The sequence below is a fragment of the Anthonomus grandis genome, chromosome 5 (genome assembly GCF_022605725.1).
Source record: "Anthonomus grandis grandis chromosome 5, icAntGran1.3, whole genome shotgun sequence".
NCBI lineage: Eukaryota > Metazoa > Arthropoda > Insecta > Coleoptera > Curculionidae > Anthonomus > Anthonomus grandis.
Genome location: NC_065550.1, coordinates 14,817,904 through 14,844,539, shown reverse-complemented (window position 1 = coordinate 14,844,539; position 26,636 = coordinate 14,817,904). Strand labels below are relative to the sequence as shown.

The window sequence follows — 26,636 nt, the reverse complement described above, 5'->3', positions numbered from 1 at the left end:
ATCGGTAAAGATTTGCCAATCCCTACGTGTCTCGGACATTGTGTAGCACAGAAACTAAATACTCAACAACAGAACGCGAACTTTTTGCCATTGTATGGGCCGTAAAATGCTTCCGTCCCTACTTATTTGGAAGACAATTTACGCTAGTCACTGATTATCATCCAATCACATGGTTATGGTCTATTCAGAACCTAGGAAGCAGGCTAAGGCGTTGGTGTCTAAAGCTCAAAGAGTACACATTTAAAATAGAATTTAAACCCAGGAAGTATAATAAAAATGCGGACGTTCTTTCCAGAATAAAAATTAATCACTTTAAGCAATGTTTAGATTTTCAAAACAAAGTTAAGATTTTTGCACTTGAGGAAGACAGTTAACCTTTCTTGTTCAAACATCTTTGAAGAAGAAATAGATTTTCAGCAATTAAAAATCAATATTGCCACCAGCAAGACGGTAAAATATCGAAAATATTTGATTATTCTTTTACCATTTGTCACCGACGTTTGCTTTCAACATTTGTTTTACTGTTTGTACAAATATCAAGAAATATTTGAATTAAACAAAACCTACAGCATCGAAAATAATTTAGATCAACCTTCTTTAGAAATAATGTCCTTTATTTTTGCAGATAAGGAGATCAAATTAAAAATCTGTCAAAATATGGTAACTACACCTGATCAAATTCCTATTATTTTAGAATAATATCACCTCGGCAAAAATAACTTGACTTATTTTCCATCGCGGAATTAACGAAACTTGCCGTCGAATTAAACAAAAATACCATTGGCGAGGTATGAATAAAAATATTGAAGATTACATAAAAAAATGCGAAATATGTCAAAAACTCAAAGTAGTTAGGAAAAATCTAAGTAAACCGCTTGTAATTACAGAAACACTTCGAACACCATTTGAGCAAATTATTATTGATATCTTCGAGTACCCTTCTCGAAACTATGCATTAACGATTAATGATGAATTAACCAAATTTGTTCAAGCCTACTCATTAATAGACAAAAAAGCTTCTACCGTTGGAGATACTCTCATGGTTTATTTTCAGCACTACGGCACCCCAATAAGAATTCATTGCGATTCTGGTAAAGAATTTGTTAACACCCTCTTAAAAGATCTTTGCCATCTTTTTGACGCGAAAATATCATTTTCAAGGGTAGGTCATCCTGAATCAAATGGTTCTTCAGAACGCTTTCCCCTAAGCTAGGAGAAATGATTAGAATAAATCAAGCAGAACACCCTGAGGATCATCCTTTTGTTGGATTTTTCTACCCGAGTTTAATGTTGGCAATCAAGTTTACATACGAGAATCATAAACAAAATCAAAATCTGAAAACAAATTTAATGGCCTGTATGTTATAACCAATATCTCTTAAAATCAGCCGTACTACTAAACCTAGAAACAAACAAATCAACTAAAGTCAACTTTGATAGGATAAAACCATATTTTGAATAAGGTTTTATTTCCTTACAGATTACTGGGATTGTCCTCGATCACTAGCTGCCATTACCAAATCACACCTATTAATAACACAATTGGCCTGTTTTTCAACGAGGAACTTAATAATGGACGCTTCTAATCTATCTTCCTAAGACTTACTTCTGTTTAAGGGTGCAATTGAGCATAACAATAAAATTTTCAACGATTTTTTGATACTCTATCAACCGAAAAAACCTATCGAATGATGGTAGCTTTTAAATCGGAAATTTAAACGCATATAAGTCTTGAATAAATTTCAAAATGTGTAAATACAAAATATCAAGAATTGATGCTAGATACTAAGGATATTAGTTTCAGATATAAACGCGGAATATTTAACGGTAACGGAACTATTTGGAAAACATTAACTGGGAACTTAGACGCATCAGGCGGACAATACTATAATGACTGCATTGACAAAATCAAGCGTAACAAGGGAAACATTGAAAAGCTTATCCAGAAACAAATTTCGGTAACAATATCGGGTATAAAAAGTTTTAACTCTACTATACAAAAATTAAAAATCGATAAAGAGACATTTAACAAAAATATCGTTGAAATTGAAGACAAAATAGCTGAAATTTCAGACGACTTAGCTTTTTATCGGGCACAAATCAAAGCGTTGGATTTATGTGAATCATTGATGGAAAGCTATTCGCTTATCAGGGATACGTTAAATGATGTACTAAGCGCAGTGACTTTTACATGTTTAAAAATACTGCACGGCACTATAATAAAACCCTCTGTCTTAAAAGAATCTCTTACACAAATCTGGAATTCTCTTCAGAAAAACAATTTACCCCTACCAATTTCAACTTCGGCCATTGCCCAATATATCGACATAATCGAATTGGAAGTCTACCAATCTGATACAAAAATAGTCTTTTTATTAAAAATACCACTTGTTGAGCACTCTTCCCATACCTTGTACCGCCTATATCCAATGCCAATTTTAAACAATCGAACAGGTCTGTATCACACAATTTCAACTGTAAATAAATACATTGCTCGGCGATGATGATTCATTGTTTTTCATAACATTTCAAGACACAAACCATTGTAAAAGTTATTAACAAAAAGACCGAAATTAGCTCCAATGTACTTCCGTACCCCATTGATAGTGATGCCATCTGTGAGGCGCAACTCCTTAGGCAACAAACAAAGCTGCCCAAAACATGTACGACTTCAATTTTCTACGCCGAGGGTTACCATGTCCAGTCAACTCGTCAAATTCATGGTTAGTTACAACATCCGGTTCGATCCCAATTACCATAAAGTGTGAAGGCAAGGAAATAGTCACGAACATCGTTAAAATCAATAGCATTGTCAGCCTCAGACCTACTTGTAATGCCTTTGTTGGAAGTACGACAATCCAAGCTTAACCTTATTCCAATAGATTAATGAAAGACACCTCTTCCCAAGTAAATCCATCGCCAGTATTGATTCCTTACACATGTTATGAGCAGTTACCAGAAAAACATAAAATGCCAAAACTGAAGCCATTACACATCAACGAAATCAACGTTGATAATCTGAACATCGCCGAACACAGCCTCAGCCAGTACTCCGAACAACTTGATAAGATAATCAATCAACCTTTTATTGAAAAACACATCAATTGGTTTACCATTTTGACAATCATATTAATAATTCTACTAACTATCCTGTACATATTCTGCAAAAGCCGGAAATCCAGAGCTTCAAGACTTGGTATCACTGTGAGCAATACCGATGGCAACGATTTTCCGCCGTTCCCACCGAGATCTAAAACAAAATTCGTTCGACAGCAAATATCCAATATTCTTCCAGGGAGACGTCCCAGTATCCACTTGGGAGAAGACATCGAGGAGGAAAGCCTAATTTAAATAAAAGTTCTGCCTAAAAGTTGTCGTTTACCCAACACCAACTGTTTCTAAAAGGGGAAGTTATTAATATAACAACTTAGTATAAAAGACTTAATACAAAAAATTAGCCATTATCCTTTCAGTACGAGTTCTCGTATTACTCAGATAAACCCACGCCTTGTTTACTACAAATGCAGTTCCAAGAATATGCAGCGTTGCATTCCCACACCTTTTAGTCTCAAGAGGAAATCAACAACCACCTTATCTTTGCCCAGTCAGCAGCGTCAGTCTACCATTTTAATATAAATAGCCTTTGTAATTTTAGCATTAGGAGCGATTAAGCACGTTACTATGTCATGTCGGTTGGAATTTATAACTTTAAAATAAAATTGTTTTTAAAAAGGGATTTTCTAGATACAAATCCTACAAACATACATATTTGTTAATATTTAAATATTTTTTTGTGGTTAAACTACGCAAAACAATGTGACATATCATTTTGCATTAATAAATATTCTAATAAGTGTTATACTGCTCAGCATACTTTGAAGTAGGAAATAACTTATTTGATATTCCGGAAATTTCTAATAATTTTAATTTTAGGCGTGTATCTTTATCTTGGAAACTTCATTTTTAATCAAGTAGTTATGTAAAGTTTCAGGTGTCTGCCAACGTGAGAGTCTCTTATTCCACAATATAATTAAATAAGAGAGTTATTTTCAGTATTCACTATCAATAATAAGCATAAATTGCTAGGAAACATTTTCATTTTTGACTAATAAAGTATTTATAATTTTAATTAATATTTATTAGTTATATATATATGTATTATGAAGGAAAGGTTTTTTTCGAGAGTAAGCTAAACTTAGCTTACTCTTAATAAAGGATGACGGTCCCGGACTTAAGTAACGAAACCAAGACTAATGCTCCATTTAATCTTGGTTTCTAGGTTTTCTAGAATATTAAAAGGTATCACCAGTTTTAAAAATTTTAAACTTTTTCAAGACTTAAGAAAAATCGATATTCTTTCTGTTCTTCTAAAGCAATTAGTTGTCCCAAGCTAATTGCTTTGGAAGAACGGAAAAAAGAAACGAAATGACAATTTATTTATTTTAATTTGAAAACGTTTTAAATGCGGTACTTTATTTAAAATGGACTGTTTAAACATATTCTACTAATAGAGATCGAATTACTAGAGAATCGTTTAATCAAAATAGCTAAATTGCATTTAAAAGTGAAGATTATCAGATATATATTCCATGATTTCAGATTAAGAGATAACGTGTGATAAATAACTTAGACTACTTTTCTAAATACCTTAATATAACCACGTGATTAGTTTAAATTATGACAATTGTATTTTATTCTATGATATTATAATTGGAAATAATAATAACAATTATAATCATGAAAAGTTAAATTTTTTATTGATAAAACTAGAACACCTACTTTTTAGTTAGTTTCGCTTTTCCTGAATATTTAAATCGGACGTATTTTTTAACTAAATCTGCCAGAGAGCTAATGGGCCTGCAAGACCTCTCGACTTCACCCCATTTTTTACAGTGTCGTTTTAACTTTTCGTTTAGGTGTGATTTAAAACACTCGATACACAAAAATAGGCAACTAATTTATTACACGCCTCTAATAGAATTATTACACACATACAATAAACACAATAACTTAGGATTACTAGAAACATTTATTAAAACTGTATAACGGACATGAATAATAGTCAATATTCCAACATGAATTAGCCTCCTAACAGCGAGGACTTCTTATATATTAGGTAAACCACGGTTCCGGAATATTTTCTGTGGGATCATCTTGGGATCAAACTTGTGTTTTTGTAAAATTCATAATATTGATGACTGACATGACCAATTCTTGAAATTCCGCGAAAAAAACATTTATATTATTCTTTTGACCACCCTGTATTAATGTTTATCGAAATTTCATATAAAATGTTTTAAAATTGGGTCTTCTCTACAGGAAACGTAATAAAATATAATAAGGTTTCCTTATAGATAATTAATGATTATTATTATTGATATTACTATTATTATTATTATTATAATTATTGATAATTGCTGGATGGTCTGAAAACTTCATTTTTGACATAATAACTTAAATATGTCAAAAACGGTTAGACTTTGATACTTAAAGGACATTATACACAAAAAAAATTTAGGTTCTAATGTAAAATTTAAAAATACTTTAATGTATAGGTTATTTTAATCTTCTAAAAGTTCTCAATAATTTTACTCCCATATCAAGCTTCTTTGTTTAACTTTTTGTGACGTGTTACTTTATTTTACATACTAGTTTGTAACTGGTAGGTTCGGTAGTTAGTCTTGTGAATTATATATCTTTATTTTGATTTAATTTTCTACATATTTATTTTTATTTTATTTATACCTGCTTTACATTTTAATTCACCTGTGATCTAAAGTTAGATTATAAGGATCAAAGAGAAAAACCAAAACTGATTCATATGTAGCAAAAGAAATCAAGTTTTTTAAGTATATGTTCATCAGACACTTGAATTAAATCGCTAAGTTGACCTGGAAAATTGAGGATGTATTGGGAAATATATAATTTATAATTCACTGATACGTCAGGATATTCAGAAGGAAGCGGTCATAGAATAAATTAAATGATATATAATCCAAAATCCAATAGATAAAATACACGCACGACTACATATTAGCGTGGAAACAAGGACTATACGAAAAAACTCGAAAACATATTTAATTTTATGCAATTCTTATTGGGATTTAGATTATACATAGAGCATTATCAAAGAAAGATAAGATAGATTAGAAGTTAGAATTATGTTTCTTCCGAAATCAAGAAAGTTCGGCTATACACATTCTCAAAGCCTCTCATCTATCGTTTTGCTTTAAATCTATCGAAAGGCTGTGCAAAAGTTACATAAGGAATAAACTCGTGACAAACAACCCGCTTCACCTTAACCATAGACTAAGAATACACATACTTCATAGATCGGAAACTCCCATAAAAACACTGTTAACACATCAATAGAACACTGAACATCGGTTGACTGTTGCGCCCTCTGAATGTCGAGGAGTAATGTTACCCGCAAGTAAAAATGGGTTTGTTATGCCATAAAAGCGGATAATTTAAAATTTGAGTATGGCGCCAAATTTGAATTTCGCTTTACTATACCGCGCGTTTAAAAATAGTGGGAAATGAAAAATAGAGGGAATGAAATGCGAGGTTCTTTCGTAATTATAGTACGTAAATAGAAAAAGTAAAAAATCGAGGACTTTCAGGCAAATTGAAAAAGTAAAAAAAAATGGACTTTTTTTTGTCCCTTTATTAAATAAATTCCTCCTCCTTCAATTAGGCTTAAATAAATTTGGAGTAAAATAATTTACACATGCATAGAATTGTTTTTACTGAGAACTTCATGATTTCAAGGCTTAAGAATCACCCAGTCAACACGTGGTTATTCTTTCCTTTCCTGCCCTTTGCCAGTGGTAGCTGAACCTATTCACGCCAATAACCAGGCCCGCTGATGCCGAACGCATCGTGGGAGAAGCGTCACCATGCATTTCAGTATTAACAATTGTAAAAATTATCGATTCGGGGAACAGGGTACATACCCGACAGTTTTCCCAAATCTCCAAATCGTGCTGGCCGATTGCCTCGTAGAAGAGCTAATAAACTAGCAAGCAAACAACAACTTTTAAAAGGCAGTTTTTTCCTAATAATTTGAAATTATTATTTTTAAGTCGGTTGTTAAATAAGCCTATAAGAAAAAAAAAACAAAGACTGGTAAATTTGAACGCTCGCTTTAAAAACGCATAACGTAGACGGGTCTTCAAATAAAAGAAAAATGGTATTCGGAATACTATTTACTAGAAAAAGGAAACCACCACATCTCTACCGGCACGTAAACTATCTTTTATGTCAAGTATCGGTGTGATACGCAATAACTAAATTGGAACTTTTAAATCAGAAAAAGAAAACAGAAAGTGTACATCACTTTTGAACAGTAAAGGCGCACAATTAGTGGATCTACAACAACTATCATAAGACCTGTGCTAACGTACAACGCTATTGTCTAAGGCCGTAAAGTAGATCAGCTCACAGATAAAAAAAAAAGCATCCCTCAACATAATAGAAGCCATGACACTGTATCGGACAACTCAGGATATTTATGTCAAGGCGGTGATCTTGCTCACAATAACTCTCTTGGGCATTTATTTTATTTGAAACTATGCACGCACTCAACCACAAATCGTTACCACTCTCGTTAAAATGTGGTATGATTCTCGGTGTATTTCATTCATTTCTTGGAGAGATAAGATCAGTGAAATCTCCTCTGTGACGATCCCAAATAGATGACTAGCTGAAAGTAATCCTCTAATCTTTTACTAGGTGCGCACAATGGGACCTACTGAGATCTAGGTGCAGTGGTGTTCGCACCTCTTTCTGCACGTTACAGATCGATTTAGATCAATTTCAGTTTTTACTTAGTATGTACTAGTTTCGTTTACCTGTACTAACCAACACCATTTATGTAAAAGCAATAATGGTAGAACGGACACTCTGTGTATCAACAATTTTTTTGTTTTCAATATAACTAGCTATTAATCTAAGTAAAAAGTAAATAAATACGGTATACTAGAGAAGTCAAATGAATAAGGTGTCATTACGATATGATCAAAGTTTCATCAATCAATTTATCATAATCTACATCAAACCTTTTGTTACACCAGCAGCATAAACTTTGCATTTCTATGCCAAAAGAGTTTTATTCTGGAATATTGGAAATATTTGAAAAAATAAATGTTTACAAAATAATGTTTACATATTATGAAAATTAAATAATTTATTATTAAAATTTATTATAGAAAGTTCAGAAAAGAACATACCGCAGCACCATCATTAATAAAAGTGATTGATGATATAGTAGAGCAAGTTGACAGCGAAGACTGATGCGTTAATTCTTTTAGGTTATAGAACGGCTTTTGATACTCTTCTAACAACTAATTAACATACTACAATTTTCGTGATAAAACAGAGAAGTTGTTTTTTCAGGATTATTATTAATCTTATATTTTTAATGTATTTAGATTGATGCATGAAATGTACGAAAGATGAACTTTTGTAAAACTTCGGTAGTTTGTTAACTGTTCCATGTAGTTTGAGTTTATAATATTATAATGCGATCAGTTTTTAGAACTATAGTGTAACTATCCGCATATTGGGTGTAAATATATAAATGTTGAAATTGAATATATATGTCTTTTATGATTTAGAAAAAACTTTGAAGTAAAGTATTATATATGTATAGGATCCAAAAAATAAAGTTGAAATGTAAAAGTGCTTTAATATATCATTTTTGGAAAACAGGATAGCCTGTTTATTGAACAGTTGCTGTTTGCTGAACATTATTTTTGTGACTACACTAATGATGTCTAAATTTTTGAGAAATGAATATTCTATCTTAAATTGAGGTAATAGGCAGGAAAAAGCTAATGCGTACATCGCTCACCAGATTTGTATATGTCACCACATTGTGCTACGCATATTGCTTTGTAGATCTTTATATTACGGCCGCTATTTTAAATTATCTCTCGAACGCCTGTTTAACAATCCTATTGCACGTCTATGCATTTAATAATACAGGCTAAGATCGAGGATATAAGTCTAATAAATATGATCGTCTGATTATTTTCAATATTTCCTGAGTTACTCCGACATACACATCACTTGAATCATGCAGCGGGCCTTGAATTTTTTATATTCTAGTACTATAATAGTTCTCATCGCTCTAGGCTCTCTACTTCAGCTATAAAGAATATTATTGAAAACGTTATTGCCTGTCTGGCTATAATCATCATATCCGTGTGGTTAACGAGCAGATGCAACCAAGCTTCTGTTTTTCAAGTTTGTGAATATCATTCGATCTACCGAAAATATTCCAAAATAATGTCAAATAAAATATTAATAATATAAAAATAATAACAATGGCAATACCGCTTTCTCTCATCGAGAAGTCACCTCCGGTCGTCTGATAGCTACTTCCTATTTTTATTTTTTATAGAATAATAATAATATCGACATGCTAAAGCGGAATTTTGGGCGGTGGCTATCTTAGAATGACTTGACATTAGGAAAATTTGACAGTACAATTTTTAAAATAAGAATTTTTCCTTTTAATTTTTTGTTTAGGAATGGCCTCGCCTCATGTGTCAGGAAAAGTTTGCTGATATTATGATGAATCTTTATTTACCATAATTTATAGTTTCAAGTTTTATTTTTGGTTAAATTAAGGCATAGAATTTGGAAAGGGGTATATTTTGTAGACATAGGGTTCCTTGGTGGAGACAACATGGGCTATAGAAAGGAAAAAGAATTAGCTGGTAAGAAAATTTAGATAATGTACTTAAAAATTATTATTTACTTAAAAGTTAACCGGCCTTTGTTTTAAAAATGGATTAATATAATTTTGTCTGTTTTTATTACTTTCTTGCCTCTTAACTGCAATAAAAATGATTTAAATATATATTTATTCAAAATTTTGCTATTTATCCAAAACTAACAAAAATGTCAGGATTATCTGTTCCTTGGTCACAATCTAAATCTTCCTTGTAAAACAAAACTGTTATGTAAATATCCCTTGTGTAAAGGTATTTATGTTATTAATTGTCTATGTACTTAAATAAAAACATCCTTACATTTCCTATAAACACCATGTTAAAGAAAGCATGGATGGAGGTATGCCAAGTGAGTAGCCAAGAATTGCAATAACTTTTTTGAAGAAGTTTATCCCAACCATTTTTTTGCCTCAAATTATAATAATTCTAATGATTTCTCTAAGAATTACATCAAACCTAAGGCTTGATTTAAAGAGATTATTAGATTCAAGATTTAGGTTTGATGTAATTCTATGATCTCCGTTAAAATATCAGGTTCTGTTCAACTCAACTATTCTTTATTTTTTCCAAAAGCAAAAAAAATATTTTCTGATGACTAACTTATTGATAACAAAATTCAAGTTCCAAGTTTAAAGATTGTAAATACTAGTGGTATGTCCATTTCAACTATCTCATCAGGTGATGTCCGGTCGAATTGTCCACCATCAATACCATCAGGGAGCTCTGGTTCCAATACTCCCACAAACTTTATTGTTATAATGTATATACTTTATTTATATAATGTCTATAAATGGAAATATATGTTAGGAAGGATTTTCTGTTTAAGTCGATTGAATTAACAACACCTTAGAGTTTTGAAGATGTGGGATTAAAATTTTGTCATAAAAACCAGAACTCTTTTTTTATAATTTTATCGCCCGGCCTCGTCTCATACTGATATTTTCATAAATATTCTCGAGGATCTGCAGAGCTTGACTGTTCCACTTTATGATTTTATTATTCTCATTGGTGATTTTAATGTTAATTTTACACACCCATCTAATTCTAAGCTTAAGCTCTCCAAAATATTAGAAACCATGTCTCAGATCCTACTCATATAAATATCAATAATAATACCGAGAGCACAATTGATTTAATAATCACTAGTAATAACCTTCGGCTTTTAGCTATTAAATCACAACCTGTGTCAGAGCTTTTAACCGTTATTTCTTTTCATCTAGCTTTCAAAATCCGTGAAAAACTTGTTGAATTTCAAAATTAATCAAACATTGTATATGAGGAATTTAATTGAGAAGCGATGCAATTACCATGAGAGAATTATGATTACTCTAATAACATAAATAAAAAAGTAACTTTTAGGAAAAATAATATTTTATATCTCAATAATAAATATGCACACCTTAAAAAAAAGATTAAAGAAAAGGCATTTGTTCTGTGGATCACCGATAATATCTTGAACAAGAGACTAAAATTAGTAAACAACAACTTTGTTTGAGTTCAACATGTCCTCAGGGGCATGTTGAACTCAAACAAAGGGAGGTGTTTTGTTTACAAATATATTCACCGATTCTCTGTTGTCAAGTTTACACACATTTTCAAAAGAGGAAATTTTAGCTATATATTAACACATACAATATTGTTAATTTAACTTATTTCTGCTATATTTTGGATTAAAAATAAAAAGTAGAAATTGATCTATCTTATACTAAGCGCAAAAATAGCTAAAAGGAAAAAAAAGTATTAACATTCTTGTTTCTAAAACCGCTTCTAAATAATTTGGAATGGCAACGCCGCAAGCGAAAGGTGATGTCATATTGCGAAATGTCATCATGTTAAGCAGCTTTGTGTTTACAATCGGCGTTTAGTTTTTTGTTGAAAAGGTAAAAAAGTCCCATTTAAGTGTATTTGTAAACTCTTACAATAGTAAAAACTTGTGCCGTTATGTTCTAATTATAATAATAAACATTTAATGAAATTACTGTATTGCCGCATTCATTCAATTAAAAGTCAAGTAAGTGGACAGGATGGTATAACGATCAGGGATTTAAAATTGTGTTTGCCTTTCTTTAAAAATGCATTTTTAAATATAATAAATACGTGTATTCATAAAAATGTTTTCCCTTACTTTTGAAAAAAAGCGATTATCATTCCTCTATCAAAAGTCAATGATATATAAGAGTTCGAAGATCTAAAGCCCTTATGTATTTTATCACTAATATCTAAGATTTTGGAAAACACATCTGTGAACAAATGCCGTAATTTTGATATAAATGCTCCATGATTCCCAGTAGATAGTGTTGCTTTCCGCAAAAATGTAAGTAGTACTACGTCTTGTTAAACTGATTGACGACATCGCGATTAAATCAAGAAAATCATGGTGTTAAATGCTTGTGGCTTTTGGATTTTTGTGATACATTTGATCACATTTAGATCATAATATGCTTCTCGCAAAATTACATTACATACTTTGTTTTTTCTCTCGCGTGTGTTCGGTCTACTTTAAAACAGTACAATGTAGGGATTTGTTTACAATTACATTTAAAAATAGAACGCATTCTGGCAAAAAAACAATTTTAAATATGGTTTGGAACGACTAAAAGAAATTATTTATAGTGCCCTAGAAGTGGATTTAACACGATCAAGTAAAAGTGTTGGAGATGAACTAGGTATGGACTATAAAACTATTACCAGTATTTGCAAAAAACATGGGTACAAATGTTTTAAATATTCCAAAACTTAGGAGGTATTGAAGACATACATAGATGGGCCATCCGCTTGTCTCAACTACTGAGCTAAAAAAGACGCGAAATCCGGCTAGTGATAGGTCTTTTAACCGGACTCTGGCATTTAAGATGCCATCTCCACACCAAAGGTTTTGCGAACAACCCAGAATGCCGCCGAATGAATGGCGTTGGGTGAAGATTGAATGATCGGGTAGTGACCAGCACTCACGAGCGCTAGGTTAAAAGATTTGGGCAATAGCATTAGTTTACCCTGCGACATTAAGTCCATCAAACCAGAGAGCCTCATTGATTTTTCCAAAGCTATTGGCCTCTGATAACTGTCTGAGGAGGACGACCTGTCCATTAGGGGGCCTTTGGCTGCTAATAATATAATAACCTTAATAATAATATGCTTATAATATTTACATAAATATAACAAAGCAGGATACAATATCCTTAGGGTCCTATGACATCCCCTGGAAACGTTTTTCACGTCGTCTAGAAGTTAGGCTAGACTAGAAATTGATGTGGAAAGAACAAATAAATGGTTTTATCACTAAGGGCGTAAAAAAATTTAATTTAATTGTGATGCTGACCCTACGATGGATTTAATATTTTACAAGACATTTATAAAATTGTAATCGAACCATAGAATTATTCATTTTAGAGAAAGAAAAATTCTCCATCAGAGTTCACAGTTTCATTAATTTATCAACACTACAAACTAATATTCATTCCTCTTAAAAAATTAACCTTTTATAAGGCTACCTATAAAAATATGTTATGGCTCTTCGTCGGAGTCGCGAACCTGACACACGAATCCTTATATCATGAGTTCGTCTTGCCGATACCTCTTTATTTCTCCCGGTCTTTCGTCAATCTTGCACATTCTGATAGTGGCACGTCAATTATTGCGACAATATGATCATTGTATCTTGTGGAAAATCTGCCTCGGCCTCTTTTATCTTCTAAGCCTTCCTGTATCGCACGTTTCTCAAAATCGTTTATCTGAAAGACATCTCGAAAATACCCTGTATAGAAAATCTGATCATATATAGAATCTGAGACATCTCGAAAATACCCTAATATCATTTGCTCTGTTATCTGCATTCTCAGTATTTTCTGAATATTCAACTGTATATTTTAGTTAAGTTAGCCATTGCATTTTTAGAAATAGCTCATCTACATTTAATCTTCTCAGTGTATTCGCTAGTATTGATTATTTCAGATGCCAGGTATACAAGCTGACTTATAATGTCGATATTATTTATTTCCGTTACTTGGTTCTGTTTTGGTTGTTAGCTCTATCTATTACCATAATCCTTGCCTTTGTTCTACCTCTGTCGCTATGCTCATGTTTTCTATTATTTCTAATAGTTGGCACAATTCCTCTTCAGTCATCCAAAAAAGAACTTAAATGAATTTTCACATATGTTGTTCCTTTCAGTTAAACAATGTTCCAATAATTTTCTTAGTATTTAATATATTTGACTAAAAGTTGATATTCCAAGTAACTATCACACATAGGAAACAAAACTCCTATATTATAACATACCAATTTAAACCGATGGCTTCGCTCGCGTCTACGTATGAATGAATTATTGACTTGTAAGTACTTGTAAGTAAGTACGGAATGTAAATCTGTTGTTCAATAGTCGCGTAATGTTACAGCAAAATCGTCGAACCCGTAATTAAAACCATCCCTATAACCTTCCTTGGACTATAACACATAAGTGTCCTAAAAGTGATACTCCGGACAGACATTCACATTTATATATGTATATATGTTATGGCTAATTTAATAAAGTGGTTATCATGTATCAGTAAATATATAAATAATCACCAAAGGCAGTGGTAAATTTGAAAATTATAAATACATTTAATAATTTCACCGGTCATTCTACATATTTTCGAAAGGATATTGGGTTGGGTTGGGTTGGGTTGGAAACGACCGGTTAATGTAGCAAATTTATATTATTACAAACAAATTTATTACATTCGCCAAACTTGCTGGCTATTATGAATATTTACCGCTTATTATATACAATATCCGGATTAATTACATTAGCCGTAACATATAGATTATAATATGATTCTCTAATATTTTTCGCCCAACAGTTATGCTTATTATCTTATATAAATACTGTCTTATATCAATCCTTTCTCATATCATATTCCATTATGAAAATAGTTCATAAGTTTTGTAAGCGTTTTAATTAACGTTTTGATTGATCTCCTCTAACACAAGAGTTTTGACGGTAATAGATAGGAAATGTGAAACTTTCACAAAATCCTTTAACATTTACGAACTTGAGTTGCTGCAAACCGAGGTTCCATTACCGTAACTTAATTCAAGCTAGTAAGTTTCTTGCGCCTGAATCGGTATTGTCGTCATTAGAAAAGTTTAAATTCTAAAGTTTTTAACATACTTATCAGATTAGAAAACAATGAGATGATTTTCATTTCAATGAAAATGAGATTTTATCTGATTTGAGCTATAAACATGTACGGATCACATAAATAACTAATGAGAAATAAAGAGTTACAGTTAATTAGTATACATAGAATAAATATACTAATCTTGAAAAAATAAGCGGAAAAAAAAGGGTTTAGCATAAGATCTAAAATACCAAATACTCTTTTAGTAGGGTTTTTAAAAATATTCGATATGAAGGAATGATCTTACTATTTTATATAAAAGATGTTAGAAAATAAGATGTTAATCCTTTGGTAATTTTAAGAAGAAAATTTCAAATAAAGCTATGTCCTAAACTCTGTAACTTTTGAGCTAGAGAGTGTTAAAAAGTTATAACCTTTAGAACCAAATTTAAGAGACCTTGTATGAAATGGTTAGAAAATATTTAATATTAAAGTACCGCTAGACTTCTAGAATTAGAGTTGTTTTACTGTAATGGTAAAATAATGTACATATGTTTATGTTTTTACATTTGTTTATAAAATAAATTTGGTTTATAAAAAATGTTTATTTAGTTTTTATTTATTTGGTTTATATAAAATAAATTTTGTTTATAAAAAAATTTTTTTTTACTACCGTGCGTAAAGTACTCACTTTAAAAACTTACTTGCCCAGGATGTGTAAAGTTTCACTAGTGCCTAACAATGTTTTTTTACGCACTAGTACATAAAAAGTAATTTGGCATTTAAATCAAGAAATCTTAAACACAAATTTTAACAAACAGTCAATCCTATCTACTGTTACACAAGAACTTACTAAAAATTTAGGAAAAATTAATTCTAACCAACAAATCACATTGGAAAAAATTAATTTATTTGAAAAATGGCAACTAGATTTGTCGAATGCCCTGTCTTTAATTCTAAACAATATAATGTTACAATTAAATACCTTAAATTCCATAATTACCAATATTGAAAATGCAAGATCTCCTTTGCTCATGTAAATAAAGTGCATAACTCGATTCTTTATCCTAATCAACTTTTATCCTTAATAGAAAACATAAAAACAATATATGGTCCAAATCGAATACCCTAATTTAAAGAGTTAATTAGTGTTTATAACTATTTATCTGTCCAAGTTATTATCAAAAATAACTCAATTTTATTTTCTATACACACACCAATTGTTTTTTCCAACCATTATATCCTTTACAAACTCTACTTCATACTTATTGCAAACAAAACCATTCTTATATCCAATCTCTATATCCTGCTCACGCAAAAAGACTACTGGACCACGGAAGAACAATATCCGCAACTAGAAGACCTTCTTATCTGCAAACAAACTACCCTAACGAAAGATGAACGTTGTCTCTTCGACCTGCTAACCTTACATAACAGATGCACGTTAACAAGCATTAACTTAAAGAGGTACAATTCAACGCCTAAATGGAAATCAAATTTTGGTAATTCATGTGAACGAGATAGTTGCCCAGGATAAATGTCAACAAGTATAAAAAGTTCTTCAGCCCAGTATCGTTACCTTATCTATGTGCCCTGTAGAGATAGGTAACCAAGCTTATGAAGGTCAAAGCACATTAGAGTTCTAATGTGTTTTAGAACTACCCAACTTTTCGTATATACCAAGCAGCATCAACATCTCAAAACTGACCCTGCAAGAAATAAATTTAGATGAATTGAAGACTGTCCAAAGGCACCGGAAAAATTGACCCACTTTTGGATCAATCAACTCTCATCAATTGCCGCCCTTGTATGTGAAATCCTTTTGTACATTGGATGGAAGAAATGGAGGAAGCCTGTTTCATCCCAAAGAAACCACTTCTACAAGAACGCTCCTATGGACCAACCTTTAGAAGAGTCGGAAAAACCAGCCCGTGCTGCTCTTATTTTCCGACCTTAAAGAGGGAAAAGTTATGTGATGCAACCACGCGAACAACCCCGATAACCGAACAATCATGCTTATTCATATAATATTAATATTATTGCATTATTATTGTATCGCAAAATAAGCATTTATAAGTTAATATTAGTTCCCATAATTCCCCGAAGAAAACATAAAAAAAATCAAAAATATTAAATTACTTTACGCATTTAAACAACTTTACGGTAAAAAAAAACGTCAAAACATTTGATGACAAAACTATATATTAAATGTCAAATAAACGTCAAATTACTTTTTACGCACTAATACATAAAAAGCTCAAGAAATCAAATTTGCCCTAAAATGAATGTGAATTATAACAATAGTTTTTATTTTATTCAAAAGCATTGACGTATTAAATATTTTAAATAATATTTAGAAAGTTATGAAGCGACTTCTTAAGATTTTAACACCCTGTAGCTCAAAAGTTAAGGGGGTTAGGAAACGGCTTTATTTATAGCTTTCTTACTCGGAGGGTGTGTGCTAAGTTTCATAAGCATATCTAGGAGGAAGCTAATAATATCTAGAAAGTTAGGAAGCGACTTCTTAAGATTTTAACACCCTGTAGCTCAAAAGTTAAGGGGTTTAGGAAACAGCTTTATTTGAGCTTTTCTTCTTAAAATCACTTAAGAATTAACACCCTTATAATATATGTTTGCAAATAGAACTCATAAATTGTCTATTTTTATAAAAGTAATGGAGAAGCTGGGTATCATCAGCATGGTTAGGACTGTACATACATATGAGTTTTGAACTAGATTTTTCATAGATATCACAGATAAATAAGATATAAAATAGCGCCCAAGATTGAGCCTTGTAAGACATCAAATATGATGTTTCTACAAGAGGAAAAGTTGTTTAGACGTATAGATATGATGATAACGGATACGTAGGCTTTTAGAAAACCTGCACGATATCTCATTCTACCGACCTAGCGATATTTTAATTTTACACATAGCGGGTCATGCCCTAACACATTAAAAACCTTAAAATAGGCAAAACAAAGAAACACACCTGACATATTTTTAACAATTGCTCTTATAATATTGTCAGTAAAAGTCAGTAGAGCTGTTGATGCGCTGTAGCCTCCCCTAAAGCCAGACTGATGCAGTGTGAAGGATTTATTAAAAAAAAATAATTGGAAAATTTAATTGGAAATGTACAGCAAATGTATCGCCGCTCCAAGCAACTATTTTCGATATGAGTCAGGTGATTTAATATAACTTGCAAGCTAAGTTTGAGCATCTGCACTTATCAGTTCATCATTTCCAGCAGCACTTGATACCTTATATTTTTTTTATTTCAGGGTGCATTGTGAAGCTGAAATCGTTAATTATTTTTGAAGTATCGTAAAATGCGGTTTTATTTGCACAATTTTTGCTTTCTTAAACACACCTTAGAAGTATTAATTATTATATTCGGGATCTTGTAGTACAGATGGGATATCTATATCGTTTTTTAAATGTACATTCTATCTATGTACTTATAGTGTACATCTTAATTCCTTCCAGAGATTCCTTATATTTTTTTTGTGTTTCTAAAAATTATAAATAACCGTTTTTTTTCTTTTCGAACAGACATAAGAGTAAAGTTACGTAAGTCTTTGAAATTTTTTCAGTTTTGTGGTTCTATTTTTTATACTTTACGAGAGCCTCTCTAATCAGTAGCTTTAAAGTCGGAATTAACCAAGGGATAGAAAGTTTTCTTAGTCACACTGCCTTTAGGGGTATATGCTTTTTAAATAATGTCGATAGATGAGAAGTGAATAACTCAACTTTATCACCTATTTCAGTAATATAATATACAGTGCTTCCATTTCAAAACCAACCACTCTTAATAATTTAAAACAAAAAAAACTTTTGATATTTGACAAAGTTCTGTCAATCACTTCCCGCTAACCTCACTTTGACATGTCAAGTGGAAACCCTCATCGTGTGACACATTAACAGTGACACAAAAAAATTAAATCGGTTGATGTACTACCGAATAGTGAGCCAAAATGCCTGGTAATAATGAATATCTTATCGATGTTATACTTTGGTATGTCAAATAGCTATCCGCTAGTATGATACATAATTTTAAAGGGCATAAAATCTACCACCGAACGGTGCATAAAAAATTTAAGTTTATAGACTGGAGTAAGGGTTTAAAAAGATGTATAAAAAATAAACAATTTAATCAGTTCACAGAATTTATTTTATTAGGTGCTCCAGATGTGCTCCGTTATTCGCGAGACAATAATAAAGTCTGTTTTGAAATTCCTCACGAACATTGGCGAGTATTTGTCCGCTAATATCTCTACATTGGTGAGTAATTCGATCCTTTAAATCATTCATATTTTCAGATGGGGTCTTATAGAAAGAAAGAAAGAAAGAAAGAAAATGTGCTATATTACGTAAGAATAATCTTGTGTACAAGCATCCTACAAGCTAAAAAAACAAAACAAAAATACAATTTCAAAAATTGACAAAACAATGAACCAAATTAAACACAAGAAGACAAAACTTTTTGAACATACTTGAATTAAAGATAACTAAATAAAACAATCAATTACTAAATAAAGATAAACTTGTTGACAAAACTAGAGAGGAAAAAAGGAAAAAAAACTTTCCAACATGTCCAAGGTTAAAACCTATCATTAAAAAAGTCATCCAGGTTATAATATGCCTTAGCCAATAAAAACGTCTTTAATTCTCTTTTAAATTTCTTAACATCCGATATATGTCTAACACATAGAGGAACATGATTGTAAGTTTTTTTACTTGACTATTTTTGATAGACTTGACGAAATTTTTCTACATGATGTAAATTAATGAGTTTTTGGTAAGGGAAGATGTAGGAATAGGTAGGGGAACATCATTTACACGACGAGTCAAATCGCCAGTGTCAGAGGGTAGTTTGGGAATTTTGTGAATAAGAGCAGCTGTTTCTAAGATAAAGAGTGAAAAAAGAGTTAGGATTTTTTCAGAAATGAAGAGGGGTTTGCAAGAATCTCAAGCCATACCGAATATGAGATTCAATAAGTGTAAAGAACACTGAACGTGCAACCACCCCTACCAGCTCTTGTCTTGCCATTCTTACTGCAAAACATCCAGAAGATAATTGCGCAGCTAAATGTAAAATATGATCTTCAAACCGAAAGCGACTATCAATGGTAATTCCTAGGAACTTGCAGCACTCTTTATTCTGCAAGAGGGAACTTTTGTCAAACATCAGACCCTGAACATCGCACTTAAACCCCATAATAGACGTCTTTCTTACATTAAACACGAGCTTGTTGGAAGCACACCACCCTGATAAAATCTGAAGGTCTTCAAGGATACAAGTCTTAATATAATCAGAATTTTTATGGCTCCATAGTATGGTGGTATCATCAGCAAACTGAACCACCTTGCCCTGCAGTTTCAATGAACTCAAGTCATCCACATACAGTAAAAATAACAATGGTTCCAACACTGAACCCTGGGAAACGCCGCATTTTAGGGATCTAGAAGCAGACGAACGCCCAGGCACTGTAACCTTCTGAGTACGATTTGATAGACAGGACTCAAGCCACCGCAACGCTATGCCCCTTAATAATCGACCAACACTCTCTTTGCCTATTTGATGACATATTTAAACGATCCCTATAATAATTAGATTTTGCTGCTTTAATTGTCTTTCTGTACAGACTACGGTATTTCTGATGATATACAAGGATATTTTCATTTGTGGTATATTTGCACAATTTAGTCAAAAAATTGAGGTTTTTAGCTGAAATTCTAAGACCTCTTGTAACCCATGGTTTCCGTTTCTTAGTTTTAAGCCTCATTTTAGGAAAGCACTGATTGATCTTATCACACAGAACTTGAAAAAATAAAGTAAGTGGGTCAGAAGCCGTTTCAAGTGCATTTCAATTTGCCGAAGCTGTAGCAGCAGGAAAAGCATTGAAATTTCTCCTGCTGAAAATTCTTCCCATACAATGAGATGAAGATAATACAGTATTATATGGCATTTTAGCAAGAATAGCTTCATGGTCAGAAATACCAGATGGGAGTACTGTGCATAAAACGTCATCAAAATTTGTACAGAAATAGTCAATTGTAGTTGCAGATGAAGAAGTTATTCGTGTGGGAGAAAGAACGTGCATTTTCCAGTCGTAAGAATTTAAAATACTTAAAAGAGAAGTACGTGGCAAGGTTTCATCAGTGTAGTTGATATTAAAGTCACCAGCCAATATAACCTTAGAGTGTAGGGACAACTGGGATAAAAGAGAATCAAGTTTGTCCAAAAACATAGCAATATCTCCTGTAGGTGGCTTATAAACACAAAGAATATATAAATTAAAACGCTTACAAAAAGAAAGAGAGAATTCAAAAACATTCTCTAACAGAAGATTATCATACTTATCAATATTACAAAAAATCGTTTCAATTGTTTGCCTAGCCAAAATCATGGTTCCTCCATGTATAGATTGTTGACGACAAAAATTTGATATGGGAACATAATCAGATATTAAAAAACATTCAGTAGGTCTCAACCAGTGCTCAGTCAGAAGTACAATATCAGGAAAATTACATGTGTCCAGCAAAAGATGAAGCTCATCCATCTTATTTCTTAGGGATTGTATATTAAGAATAAAGATACTTAAGCCTTTCGAAGAGCTAATTTCAATCTTACTAGTAGAATATGAACATGAATGAGATTCAACCTTCGTGGACATGCCTATAAAAAAGAAGAATTCAATTTACGATCAGTAATCGGTTTAGACTCATTAATTTGATGATTCAAAGACAATTTATTCGATAAAATATTAATTTTAAAATATTTGAAAATATGTGCATGTAATAATGATGCCAAGTTTGAACCAAAGTTACTGGCGTGATTAGACTCTAAAATCCCATACAGATTAATATTATTTGCATGAAAAGTACGATAAAGGGCCTTATTACTATTATAGATAACATTATGGTTTAAATAAGTATAAGGGCTTGTCATCACTAAAGTGTTTGTATCAACATGATTTTGAATTAAATTTTTTAAAACATCAGATGAAGAGCAAATTTCATTTAACATTACTATTAAAAAATCTTCTTTCGTAAAGTCCTTAACTAAATTTGATGCTGTCCTAATCACTTCACTGCTTGAACTGTCCAGCTTCAGGAAACACTGGACCTTGTAGTAAGCTTCAAACTTTAAACGTAAATGTTTTAGGAACACTCTGCTACAATTTCCACCAACAAAGAGAAGCCGAGGTCGACTATCGTCAGGTGTATTTGGCCTAGTTGGTAGCTGTGTTGGAGAATTAATAACAACAGATTTAGATATCTGTAACTGTTCCTTCAATGCACAAATGTCGGAATAACAGGTACCTTTTTTAACTTCCAACACCTTTACGGAGTCTAACATCTTCTTATTTAAGTTAGTTAAGTCGTTTACGTCTTTTTGTAGCAAGTTTATTTCAGTCTTATAGGTTGAAGACTCTTTTTCTAATGTTTTTATCGTTACAATTACATTTTTATTTAGGATATTTAGCTCGCTAATTTGTGAATTGAACTTAAGACTTGCCCCTTCACTTACTTCCAGTAATACCAACAATTCACCTTCTTTAATTTTTAAGTTTTCCAATTCAACTTTAAGTTCTTCATTCCTTTTATGCAGATTTTCCAGCGATGAGGAAAGCTTCTTTTCGTCCTCCGACACTTCATCTTCAAAAAACATGCTGTTTCTTCTCATTCTCTCTATATGTCTATCCTTCTCTTTCAATTCTGTCAACAAATCATAAATCTTTTGCTCATTAATTTTTCCTTCCTGATCTCTTTCATTAAAATCATCTTGACATCTTTGTGAGCATAAAATCCTGTAGCCTCCCAGTTTTATGGCATTTCTTTCCAGACAATTTGGGTGGAACATTGAAATACAAGAGATGCAGCAATAATTTGAAAAATCCCTTTTTTGACAACATTTAAAACTGCGGTTCATTTTAGATTATAAAGAAATATTATTAAATTGAAATAAATATTAATGGTAAAAACAGGAACTGCAAGTAAACAGTTGAACTTAAACCCAACGCTGGAAACAAACGTACAACAAAACACACAATTGCACGTCCTACGGTTAATGTTCAATTATTTCAAGTTAAGGTCAATGGTAGCCAGATAATTTTAAATTGAGTCAAAACAGGAACTGTTTATAAAACAAAAACATTTACTGATGCAGGAACTTAATTAGTTTTTTAGGAAATACTTGTACCGCGAAAATATAGCACGTTAATGTAAACACGCAACACTAAAATCAAAACAATTTAAATTAAATCAAAACGAATCAAAACAAAACAAAACTGAGCACCGGCGCCTCCTTACGAGTATAAACGTCTACTCTGTACGACTGCTAAACCGATGGTTTCGAAACTTTGGTTTTTAAATACAGCCAAAGGAAAAAATCTAGTGCTGTTTGGCGAAGTAAGTTGGAAAATCGTTTGCCATTTAAAATAATGGATGGCACTATGAGGCAACCATTTGACCTACCAAAGTTTACGTTGATAAAATGTCTTTTATTACCACACATTTTATTGCTATTCGCATTATTCGCTTAAAAACCAACCAATTTTGTTTTTTTTTTGTTTGGTTAGATAAAATACTGTATGCCCTTTAAAATCGTAAGATCGTAGCCATTTAAAATACAAAAAGTCGATAAAATATCTATTATTCCCGGACATTTTTAAGCACTATTTGCTGGTACGTCAACCGATTTAATATGTTTGGCACTGTTGAATAGACATTAATTTATTATTTATTACATTAATTATGCTTACACTGATGTGTCAAAGATAGGTGTTCCTATTTGACAGATCAAAGTGAGGTTAGCTGAAGGTGAGGAGGTGATTGACAAATTTTTGAACTTTGCCAAATATAAAATTAAACGTCCCCCTGTATATCTAAATTGACTTTTAGGAAATTATTAAGGGTGACCCAATAAAACTTTTCCTCGGCCATATCTCGGGAATCGTTTGTCGTATGTCTTAGGGTTAAAAAAAATTGGGTAAATCGGTCGTGAAGAATCGCTGGAAAATATTTTTAAGTTCTAAAAATTACCACCAGAGAGCGTAACTGCCATCTTAAATTTTAAAATTGCATTTTCTTTAAATTTCGCATAATAACTATTTTTTTTGAATAATATCTAATTTTTTTCCATATTTTTAAGGAGATCCGGTTTACCTATCATTTTGGTCAAAAAAAATCCAATTAATTCAACATAAAAATTGGTTCTTTTATGTGAAAAGTTATGGTGTGTTGTTTTTGCAATAACCTGCTTTGCTCCTTAACGGTTTCACCGATTTTAGCAAATTTGGTATCGTTAAAAAGAGCATTTCTTGGGCAATAATAATCTACCAAAATATAGTTAATTTAGTTGAATCTTTCTCCGGCATGAAGGCTTGTTTTAATAGCATGATCCAATATCCTAAAAAAATCAAATGGAATGATGACTTTTTCTTTAAAAGGGATTAAACGCATCTTGAATTTATTAAGCCATCCTAATATTAATCTCGGCATTCTTACCTTTAATTTAAAAAGGAAATCTAAAAACCCAAATAGGTATACTATATCCAAATTCAATGAAAATACAACTTTAAAAACAAAATTAGATAAAAATCCTTAAATTGTATCTTAAATTTATGCTGATGTCATAAAATTGTTATTTAACTTACCTCTTGGTTAACTTTAGTAATTATTAGTATAAATTACTCAGGTAACCCATAGATAACATACTTGAGTTGAACAACTTTGCCAACCAATACTAAAATAACTCTTAAAAAAAACATGAAACTTAAAACCAAAATAACAGGTATTTTCTTAGCTAGTATTATCACGTTTTTGTCAGTAATATGTAAAAGACCTAGAGTTCCTTCCAAAAATCTGGCTGATGACATATTTTTACTGATGTTATTAGAATTTAGATATTGTTATGTAGAATTTATTGCTTCTATTTTTTTCATGAGAGCAATTTTTTAGAAATCTTGGAAATTAATTTATTTGTACACAATAATAAAAATACTTACGACAAAATATACCACTTTTGTACTCATATCTTTAACTCCTAAAATTTTTTATAAATTGTTTTCGCCAGTAATATCCTTTAAAATGTTGTTTTGCCCCTTTCATAAAACTTTTTATTATTTTTTCTGTCTTAAACTTTTTAATCTCTTATTAAGTACTTTCAATATAGTTAAATTTTGAATACCTTTGTGACCTCTACTTTTAAGTTGTATTTTCGCTGTTTTTTTACAACAAAAGTCGTTTTGCCTTTTTATTCTAAACTTTTTTACAATAAAAATCGTGAATGGTAAATTCGGCAGCTATATCGCGCTTAGTACTTATACCTTAGTACTTAGCTTAGCTTTATTCCATTTTTTACCTTGCATTATAGCAGCTTTGTTTCTGATTGTGTTCAGGTTCAGCTTTTAACAGACGCTTTTAGTATATGCCACTGGTGCCTTTTTGCAGGCTCGCCGAGAGGGGGGAGGGTTGGGAGAATCCCCTCGGTTCACGGTTTTTGAAGGATCCAGGAATTCTGAGGTGGTGATTTTTTTCTCATTGTAATAGTTATTAATAAGAATTATTGAAACATTATATTCAATATTAAACATTATTAAATAAAAAAATAGTTAACGCATACCGTGTGTTAAAAAAATCTCGGATATTCAGGGATTCCGGAAAATCCCGGAATCCCTTAATATTTTATTAACGCCCCCTTTATTAAGAAGTGTCCTAAATAAAAGTTAATAGTTCTTTTTCAGATCTACATTTGAAAGATAACAACCTTAGTAGAGACCAAAGCTACCTTTTTTTTTAAATGGTATATTTTTTAATGTATTTTTCCAATTGTACGCAAACTTCTAACACAATTTCATGTTACATATGCTATACTTAACTTTAACAGCTTAAAAGATACAATAGTTTAAAAAATTATTACGTAAAATTTATTATAAATAAAACATACAAATACTAACCCAAAAAAAAGTATTTAAAGGATTCGGAAATCGCGAGTGATTTTAACAACAAACCCAAGACCTTTTTAATACAATATTTCCCACCAATTTCGAAATCTACAGTGATAAGAACAATTCAGAGATAAAGAATCGAATCTCTGAATTTGCCAAGGAAGTTGCAAAGACAGTCGGCCCAAAATTGTAAGCAATGATTAAAAAGATCTAGAAATACTATAACATTTTAAAACCCAATGAAAATGAATAAAAGTTGAAAACCCATTTCAACATTCAAAACCCAACAAATTTATCATTACGCCAACCAGTCAGACGTTGGTTTTATATCGGTTCGAAATGTCCTTAAATGCAATAAATTTCATCCTTATAAAATCTCCTTAATACAGGAATTATTTGAAGATAATTTTGACCGCCGCTTAGAATTTTGTAATATCATGATGCAAAAATGTAAAGAAAATCGATTTTTAAAAATCATTGTTTTTTCTAGTGAATCGACATTTATATTAAATGGCACAGTGAATCGGCATAACTGCAGATATTGGTCAGATGAAAATCCCCATTCGATGCGTGAAACACATACCCAGTATCCTGAAAATTTTAATGTTTGGGCAGGTTCACTAAAGCTGAGTGGATTTAAATACAATTTATAAATAAAATATTATTAAAATAGTAGGACTGTTTATTTATTTATAGGTTATGTATTTATTAACTAATGATTTTCTTAAATTTAAGTTAAAAAGTATTTTTAAATTTATTTTTAGTTTCAATAGCCAATGATGACATGTCGTTCTGTAAAATTTTGCAACGAACATGTGCCAGAAAAGGGCATAGCA

At 31.5% G+C, this 26,636-nt stretch overlaps 2 long non-coding RNA genes across 2 annotated transcripts in view; one reads left to right on the top strand and one right to left on the bottom strand.

Annotated features, from left to right (window-relative positions):
• LOC126736900 (uncharacterized) overlaps positions 1–26,636 on the bottom strand; it is a 191,777-nt gene that overhangs the window by 85,168 nt on the left and 79,973 nt on the right. The gene's annotated exons all lie outside the window — the stretch shown is intronic.
• Positions 18,765–26,475, top strand: LOC126736901 (uncharacterized). The gene is made up of 4 exons (XR_007660819.1): positions 18,765–18,958; positions 19,025–19,126; positions 22,014–22,167; positions 26,291–26,475. It is a non-coding gene; the product is annotated as an uncharacterized LOC126736901 (long non-coding RNA).